This window comes from Lynx canadensis, chromosome B2, assembly GCF_007474595.2.
Source record: "Lynx canadensis isolate LIC74 chromosome B2, mLynCan4.pri.v2, whole genome shotgun sequence".
Classification (NCBI taxonomy): Eukaryota; Metazoa; Chordata; class Mammalia; order Carnivora; family Felidae; genus Lynx; species Lynx canadensis.
The window spans coordinates 41661211-41671554 of NC_044307.1; positions in this window are offsets into that span (position 1 = coordinate 41661211).

The window sequence follows — 10344 nt, forward strand, 5'->3', positions numbered from 1 at the left end:
ATAACCCTATGAACAACTGTGTAATTAAGTAGGATTTATCCCAGGAATGTAAGGGTGGTAAAACAAGAAAATCAATCAATGCAATACACAACATTAATATAATGAAAGAAGAAACCCCACTCATAATCATCTCAATTAAAACATAAAAAGTATTTAACACAATTCAACACCTTGTCATGATAAAAACTCTCAGAACATTAGACACAAAAAGGAATTCCTTCAATATGATAAAGGTCATTTATGAAAAACCTAGAGCTAACATCACAATGGTAAAAAGCTGAAACTTTTCCCCCTAAAATTAGGAAACAGACAAGGATGTCATTTTTACCATTGCTTTTAAACATTGTACTAGAAGTTCTAGCTAGAGTGATTAGGCAAGAAAAAGAAATAAAAGATATCCAAATTGGAAAGGAAACAGTAAAACTATCTCTATTCTCAGATAACATGATCTTATGTATATATAATATATATTATACTATATTAATAATATGTATTTATTTTTTAATATTAATACTATAAAGAGTCCACACACACATTCAGCCAAGTTTCAGGGTATAAGATCAACACATAAAAGTCATTTGTGTTTCTATACCTGCAATAAATAGTCCAAAAGGAAATTAAGAAACAATTCCACTTACAACAGCATACAAAAGAATAAAACACAGAGGAACAGGGGCGCCTTGGTGGCTAAGTTGGTTGAGCATCTGACTTCGGCTTAAGTCATGCTCTTGTGGTTTGTGGGTTCCAGCCCCACGTTGGGCTCTGTGCTGACAGCTCAGAGCCTGGAGCCTGCTTCAGATTCTGTGTGTCTCTCTCTGCCCCTCCCCCACTCACACTCTGTCTCTCTCTCTTTCTCTCTCAAAAATAAACATTAAAAAAATTTAAAAATATATATTAAATAAAAAAATACAGAGAATCAAATTTAGCCAAGGACGTGAAAGACAAACACAAAAAACTATAAAATATTGCTGAAAGATATTAAAAAAGACCTCAATAAACAAAAAGGCATCCTATCTATGTTCATGGATTGGAAAATTTAATATTGTCAAAATAGCAATGCTATCCAAAGTGATCTACAGATTTAAAACAATTCCTATCAAAATTCCAATGACCCTTTTTGCAGAAACGAAAAGCCAATCTTCAAATTCATATGAAACTGCAAGAGGGCCCGAACAGCAAAACAATCTTGAAGAACAAAGTTGGAAGACTCATACTTCTCAATTTCAAAACTTACTACAAAGCTACAGCGATCAAAATAGAGTAGCACTGGCATCAGGACAGACATGTAAACCACTGGAATAGAACTGAGAGTCCAGAAATAACCATATATCTACAGCCAATCAATTTCAACAAGAATGCCAAGACCATTCAATGTAGAAAAAAGTTTCTTCAATAAATGGTGCTGGAACAACTGTATATTCACATACAAAAGAATGCAGCTGGACCCCTACCCCACACTATATATAAAAATTAACTTAAAGTAGATCAACAACCTAAACGTAAGAGTTAAAACTAAAAAATTCATAGAAAAAATTGATGGGTAAATCTTCATGGTCTTGGATTTGGCAATGATTCTTAAATATTACACCAAACCAACAATAAAAAAAAAAATGGATATATTGGACTTAAAAAAAATTAAAATCTTTTGTGCATCAAAAGAACAAAGTGAAAAGACAGCATACAGCATGGGAGAAAATATCTGCAAATCATGTATCTGATAAAGGTCTAGTATCCAGAACATATAAAGAATCCTTAAAATTCTACAACAAAAGGGCGCCTGGGTGGCTCAGTCAGTTGAGCATCCAACTTTTGATTTCGGCTCAGGTCATGATCACAAAGTTGTGAGATGAAGCCCCGTGTTGGGCTCTGCACTGAGTGTGGAGCCTGTTTAAGATTCCCCCCCACCTCTCTCTCTCCCTTTCTCCCTCTCCCTCTCTCTCTCTCTCTCTCCCCCCTCCCCCCCCTCCCCCACTTGCGCTCCCTCTCTAAAATACATACACACATACATACATACCATTCTACAACAGAGAGACAAACAACCCAATTAAAAAATGAGCAAAGGGCTTGAGTAGACATTTCTCTAAAGAAGATATATAAATGGCCAAATAGTATATGCAAAGATGTTAAATATCATTAGTTATCAAGGAAAGGTAAATCAAAACCACAATGAAACACTAGGATGGCTATAATATATATAAAAAAGGAAATTAACAAGTGTTATGAATATGGAGAAATTGGAACCATTTTATATTGCTGAAAGGGATGTAAAATGATTCAGGTGCTGTGGAAAAGTTTGGCAGTTCCTCAAAAAGTTAAACATAAAAATAATCACCCAGCAATTCCATTTCTAGTTATATACTGAAAAATAGTGAAAACAGGTACTCAAACACATACTTATTCATGAATGTTCATAGCAGTACAATTCACAATAGCTAAAAGGTGGAAATAACTCAAATACCCATCAATGAATGAATGGACAAACTGTGGTATACACATACAATGGAATATTATTCAGCTATACAAAGTAATGAGTGACTGATACGTGCTACAAAATGGATGAACCTCAAAAACATTATGCTAAGTGAAAGAAACCAGACAGAAAAGGTCACATATCCTATGACTCCATCTATGTGAAATAACCAGAATATGCAAATCCATAGGGACAGAAAGCAGATTGGTAATTGCCAGGAGCTGAAGGGAGGTAGGAATGAGAACTAACTGCTTAATAGACACAAGGTTTTATTTTGGGGTGATGAGAATGTATTGGAACTAGACAGAGGTGATGGTTTACAACATTGTGAATGTGCTAAATGTCACTTGTTTATCTCACCTCCATAAAACAAAAACAAAACCAAACAATACCTCAGATAGCAGTCAAGAAAAGTGGTTACATTTCTAAAATGTGTGTGTGTGTGTATAATGTTTATTTATTTATTTATTTTGAGAGAGAGTGCAAGCAAGGGAGGGAGAGAATCCCAAGCAGGCTCCACATTGTCAATGCAGAGCCCAATGCGGGCTTGAATGAACAGTGGTTATACTTTTGAAAGTGTAGTAACTGGATGAGGACATGAGAGGGGCTTCAGGGGTGTTGGTTATATTCTATCTTTTGATTTGGTTGTTGGTTACCTAGGTGCGTTCATTCCATAAAAATTTTTGAGCTTAACACTTGTGATGTGTGTGCTTCTGTTTTCTATATGCACCTTATACTTTAATATAAAACTTCATTTTTAAAATGTTAGAGAGTTGGCCATAGGACCCAGGATATACTCAAGAGAACTGAAAAACTTGTGTCTACAAACACATGCATACAAATGTTCATGGTAGCATTAATCATATTAGCCAAAAAACAGAAATAACCCCAAATCCCGTCAGTTGGTGGATAAACAAAATGTGGTATATTGACGAAGTAGTGTATTTTTCGACCACAAAATACAATGAAGTACTGACACACGGGACAACGTGAATGAAGTTTGAAAACATGTTAAATGAAAGAAGCCAGACACAAAAGACCACACATTGTATGACTCCATTTATACAAACTACCCAGAATAGGTAAAGCCACTGAGATGGAAAGCAAATTGGTGACTGCCAGCAGCTTTGGGGTAGGGAATAATTGGGAGCGTCTGCTAATGGGTATTTTTTTTTGGGGGGGTGGTACAAATGTTCTGGAATTAGATAGTGGTGATAGTTGCACAACCCTGAATATATTAAAAACTACTGGACTGTATACTTTAAAATGGTGAATCTTACGTTACAAAAAATTTAACGTTATATGAAATATATTTCAACAAAAAGGCCTTAAGTATCTTATCATTATAATATGTGTGAACTCTAGCATATCAAATAAAAGTTCAGAGGGAAAATATTACTCTAAAAATGTTCCCTTTCTAGGGGTGCCTGGGTGGCTCAGTCGGTTAAGTGTCCAACTTTGGCTCAGGTCACGATCTTGTGGTCTGTGGGTTTGAGCCCCGCGTCAGGCTCTGTGCTGACAGCTCGGAGCCTGGAGCCTGCTTCGATTCTGTGTCTCCCTTTCACTCGGCCCCTCCCCTGCTCACATCTGTGTCTGTGTCTGTGTCTGTCTCTGTCTCTCTCTCTCTCTCAAACATTAACAAATTAAAAATTAAAAAAATAGTAAAATAAAATAAATAAAAATGTTCCCTTTCCCCCTGCCCATCCCCCAGATCAGCACATCTTAAAGGTGGACCTCAGATACCACTGGAGAATGCAAGCAGGAACAGTTAGGAATGAAAGCTGTGACCAAACACCTGATTGTCCCTGAACAGAGGAATGTGGTAGCTGATGAGAAACAGATTTTGGGTTGAAGCAAGGGAGAGAAAGTAGAAAGTGGTGGTGACAAAGTGTTGGCAGCCCTGGCACCAGAATGCTTTCCATTGCTTCATCCACAGGGTCATACCTTAGGAATGAGTAGTCCTTAACTGACAGAAGCTCAACAGCCAGAGGCCCTGAGATACTTATCCCCTTACTTCTTATTCCTTTGGTGGCTTTGGTTGTATATTATGCAGTTCTTTGTACTTGTAGTGTTACAAGTATTCCCAAAACTTACCCAAACCACAGATTTATTTGGGTAGTAAATTAGACCTCTGGGACTCTAAAAATGCCTGGATTTACAAATCATGAACAAAAGTAGGCTAAGAGTTTTAAGGGCAAATCTGGATCAGGGGGAGCTCAGATTTAAATGAATCTCAGAGTTTAAAGGACTTAAAGGTCAGCTAAAATTTTATTTGATTTTGGTTTTCTTCCTCCACAGTCCCAAAGTGCAAAAAGGAGTAAATAAAGTACCTACTAGCACTTTAGATAGAGAGTAAGGGGTTTCCCTGGTAGTTTGAAATGATGCTTGCCCGCTTCTGTGTACTGGATGTTTCAGTGAGTGTAGGAGAGGTAGTAAGTCTGAATGAAAAGTGGTAGACAGTGGTCCTGAAGTCAGAAATCCTGAAGTCAGGATTTTTCAAACACTACCTTTTGTGATTGTCTCCCCATCCCTCTGCCTCGTTTGTCCATTCATACCCCACTCCTCTAAGGACATGCCAAATTTTTACCTTGATTCTTAAATGGACAAGAATGAAACTGAGACAGTAGATGTTCTACTTGCTGGGAACACTGGGGCCCCTGGATCCAGGACGGATGAGAAGATCTGAACTCCACAGCTTTAACGTAAGTGTGGCACAAAATGAGAGATGGAAGTTAGGAGATAATTGGAGATGAGGAGTGGCAAGTTTAAAATATACATCTATATGCCTATCCTTATCTCGTCCCTATTCTACTGCTACAAAAATACAGACATACATACTTGCTCACCCAATTCACCACTTCCTGGCAGTTAAAAACACAGGGTCTTCACAACCCATTCCTGCCCCAGCAGTCATACCCACCTTCTGAAAGTCAGACCTTAGAGGTGACTACCTACTGGCCCCAAGGGCGCTCATCATTTCTTTGGTCTCTGTGGCTTCTATCCCTGCCTCCCTGAGGCAGAGATGTCTTCTGCAGTCCTTCCTTCTGGAAATCTGAAGACTTCTGCAATTGCTCCTGAAAAGAAAGGAAGAGAGGTGGGCAAAAGTCAGTAAACATCTTCATAATCATCCTTATGTAGGTAGGCTGTTGGAGAGCTGGGTGAAACTTTAGCAGGGGCAGAGAGTATCAGAGGAGATGAAAGAAAATACCTCAATATGCTTGACTTTACCTCTTTGCCATCTTTCTCCATATCCTCTATCATGTAACTCTGCCTCTACTTTCACCCTGCTTATTCACTTCCCTTAAACATTCTCATTTCCATTGTTTTCTACAAAACACCTTTCTCTCCTGATCTTCCACCAGTGGAATGGGCAAAAGCCTATAAAGCTTTTAATCAATACATCTAGATATGAATTAACTTTTATCCTCTTGAATGCAGCAAAGACTTTGTGGTATCTTTTGTGTATCTGCATTAAAGTAAGCTTTGTGAAGACAAGTAGCTCAATTTATAGTATTTTATGGCCAAATGCTTGTATACTTGGAAATACATAAACAGCTAAACAGAGGCGGGGGCAAGAGAAAGGGAAGAGGAAAAGAGAAACAAGAAAAGAATAATATTCTTCAAGAATGGAGGCTGAAGAATGTACATTGCCCAGCCTTGATGGGAATACAGGAATTTAGGGAGTCTTGAAGGAAAAGCAGCAGGACCTATTTATAATGATAGAGAACTGGTAAGAAGAATGAAGACAGGGATCCACTGAGTGAAAGAGACACATATTTAAAAATACACACACAAAGGAAAAAAAAAAAACCTGGTCTACAATTCCACAGCACCAGATAACCCTTACTGACATAAAGTTACATATTTTACGTGTGTGTGTGTGTGTGTACTTATTTTATATGTGCGTGAAATATTTATATTTTATATAAAATGGTCAGGATGTTGAAACAAAAATAGAGAGTAAGAAGTGAAAGCATCCCTCCTCCTTCTACCAACAGCAAACTTTTTGCTTTTTTTTTTGTTTCCTTCCGGAAATCAAATGGCAGGTTGGCTTAGTTTTTATGAGGTGACAAAGAGGATGTTGCGCCAAATCAGAGATGTGGGTTTGACTGACTGACTTCAACGCGCCTATAAAATCTGGCTGGAAGGAGAAAGGTAGCCATCTGAAAATTAGAGTCCAAAAGTCTTTTATTGGTAACTCTAAGGTCAGTTTATCCCCATTCCTACCCTCAATTTTTCTTCTAGGAGCTTCAGGGGCAGTGTGTCCCCCTCCTGGCCAGAATGCTGTTCAAATGAAGAGGCCACTGGCAGCCTTGATATGCATTTGCTGTTATAGACAGTGCTTTGTATACAAAGATCCAGGACAGAAGCAGTCTTTTGGAGTGCTAAGTACCCAACAAATACAATCAGCAGTTTGCAGCTTTTACCCACTTATAAATTGCCGAGTATTCAAAATCAGTTAACAAAAAATAGCTACTATTACCACATTGATTCTTTTAACGAATTTTTATTGAGCACTCTTATGTGGGTCAGGCAACTGTGCACTGGGAATACAATCATGAAAAAACTGTAAGCAAAGACAAACTTCTTGCTTTGGAGAGTTTATAATCTGTGTTGTGGGGGAAGGCATATATTGATCAAATAAACACATAAATGTAAAATTAAAACATTAATTGCTACAATGAAAACATACAGAGTCCTCTGAAAGTGTATAAGCATTGAGGGCAAACCAGGATGGGAGTGATTTTTTTTTAAATGATAGATTTTCATTATCAGTTCCAGTGCTTGGCTTATCAATGAACAGTTACCATATACAGAACTTTTTTGGTTAAAAATTCCATAAACGTTATTACAAAATTAAACTCTAAAGAAATGTGTTCACAATCCCAAACTATTTTCATTTGTCCATGTTCTCACAAAATTATTAATAAATGAAGACCTTGCTTAGGTTCTCTCTTATCCCAAGCTTGGCAGGTATGTTTTGTTAAGGTGAAAACCAAGGTTTAGGGATATTTATTTTTTTATTTTTTTTTATTTGTTTTAATGTTTATTTATATTTGAGACAGAGAGAGACAGAGCATGAACGGGGGAGGGTCAGAGAGAGAGGGAGACACAGAATCTGAAGCAGGCTCCGGGCTCTGAGCTGTCAGCACAGAGCCCAATGCGGGGCTCGAACTCACGAACCATGAGATCATGACCTGAGCTGAAGTCGGACGCCCAACCGACCGAGCAACCCAGGCGCCCCGGGATATTTATTTTCTACATAAGCTCTAGATCCAACATAGGGCTTGAACTCATGGCCCCAATATCAAGAGATGCATACTCTACTGACTGAGCCAGCCAGGTGCCTCGGGTATATTTTTTAAAAACCCATCTCACAGGGTGCTTCGATGGCTCAGTTGGTTGAGCATCCAATTTTGGTTTAGGTCATGATCTCATGAGTTCAAGTACCATATCAGGCTTGCTGCTGTCAGCACAGAGCCTGCTTCAGATCCTCTGTCCCTCTCTCTTTGCCCCTCTCCTGCTTATGCTCTCTCTCTTAAAACTAATCATTAAAAAAAAAAAATACCTATCTCACTTCTTTATAGGCTGTCTCCTCTCTGAACATGCCTCTGACTTTTTATTTTTTAAACACATACTTAATGTCCCTATAGGATGCCTGTTTTTGTATGTCCAACCATCCCTGTTGCCCAACGCCTCACCATTCTTCCGCAGTCCCTGAATCTGGCAGTTGATAAATGGACATATGTCCTGGCATGCTTTGGTACCAAAGCATTAGCTAGCTTTTTGATTTTAATTTTTTTAGAGATGAAGCTGTATTAGGTAAAATGGGAATACTTACCACAAAGATTAAGAGTATTATTTGCCCTGTGAATAGGAGGAAGATGGCTTACGAAGCAAAAGGTCTCCATTCACAAAGCCAAGTGGAATTTGGGGGGGTTATTTACACAAATTAGGTAAAATTAGGTTTGCCCAAATTTAAACCTAACTACTGATAATTTGTTTTCACAGTTGAGAGATTCCAATGAAAACTTTCTGATGTTTGCAGAATATTAAAATAGTTATCTCTGACACCATAAGCGACATATAAAGATTAGGGCCCACTCCTTGCATGTGCCTGTCTCCTAAGGTGAACATTTATTCAGTGCTGTGATAGTGCTGAATAAAAATAGGCCCTACTTTTAGATGCTGGCAACTGGGTTAGAGTTCTGCCTTTCCTATCACAAGGCTTCTGTGGATGGGCTCAAAGCTAGATCCTACTGATCAAAGAGAAAGCCAGCAACACTTCCTGCCCAGACTACAGAATCCTAAAGGCTCTCCTTCTGCTAGTTCAAGGCAGATATGAAGAATACTATTGTTTCTTACAAGTAGGAATCCACTCACTATTCTAGAAAAAGCCTGAAGTTATCAAGTACAAGAAAATAATTCAAAGTACTCCAGCCACAGCTACTTGAATTAGTTCTGTACTGCCTAGATTTTGCCTCTTTTCTCTTCCCTACCGTTCTCCAGTGTCCCTCTCCTAACCTAAAGAGGAAGATTCTGACTCCCTCAGATATAGAATAAGGGTAGGAGATCTGGACAAGATTAACCCCTCTCCACTCTAAACACAACCATCTGTCCCCAAAGGGAGATGAACTCATTAAGTAATATCTGGCATTTTAAACTCTTAGGTTCTCTGATTCCTGTAGATAGGCTGCCAGAATAGGGAAGGAGTAGTTCTCCAGAAAAACAAATACATCTCCGAAGCTCACCTGGGTTTACGTTCATCTAAAGGGCACCTTCTGAGTCAGTCTATTGTTTCTGGGCCAGAAAAGTGCATTAAACTCAAGCTTCAGCCTAAAAAGCAGGCCTAGGAAGACTACTAGGGATGGCATGACCCTGGATACATTTGGTGCTGCAATGGAGATAATGATCCTCATCTTAAAGGAGGGAAAAAAAAATCCCTGTGGCACAGTGAGGTGTGGTAACTTGTCCAATATCACAGCAAGGCAAATGGCTGAGGAACATTCAAGGACTTAACTCTCCCAAATATGTGCCCTTTCCACAACATGAACAACAACAAAGGCCAGGACATCTTCTAAGTAGACATTAGTCAAGGCTTTAGAAAAAGTAAATAGCCTCCCCAAACTCAACCTAGGATTCTGCAGCTCTGCACACAAGTTAACAGGGAAAAAAATTCCTAGGAAAAAAGATCAGCAACTTTGCATTATTTTTGAGGGAGTGGGTAGAAAACAAGACTCTGAAGCCTCTGTTGAGCCAGGTTATAAATTTCTGACAACAAGAAAGTAAAGAGGAAACTGGGACAGAGATCAGAAAATCTGAGGACTGGGGGGATGGTTAAGCACCCGACTTTGGCTCAGGTCATGATCTCACGGCTCGTGAGTTCGAGCCCTGTGTTGGACTCTGTGCTGACAGCTCGGAGCCTGGAGCCTGCTTCAGATTCTGTGTCTCCCTCTCTCTCTCTCTGCCCCTCCCTTGCTCATGCGCTGTCTCTCTCAAAAATAAACATTAAAAAAAAGAAAAGAAAAGAAAAAAATCTGAGGACTAAGCTTTCTGGTCCCCAAGAGCACCTTCAGCAAGAACATGAATGTTCTATGGGGAGCTCAGCTTCCAGAGCACAGGGAGAGCCAATATAAGAGTTTATGAAAAGCTTCACAATAGGAATATACCAAAACCAGACCACTATTGCCTACTCACTACCCACCCAGGCAGCACTGGGCACAGACTACATAATTTAACAATCTGACATGATGGAAGCAGCCCTAACAAATGGGGGGAAAAAACGACTGGGAGGGAGGAGATAGACAACAGGACGGCAGGAGTTCATTGTTCTAGTTTTCCTGTGGAGTTCAAATGTGTGTGGTTTTCAAAAC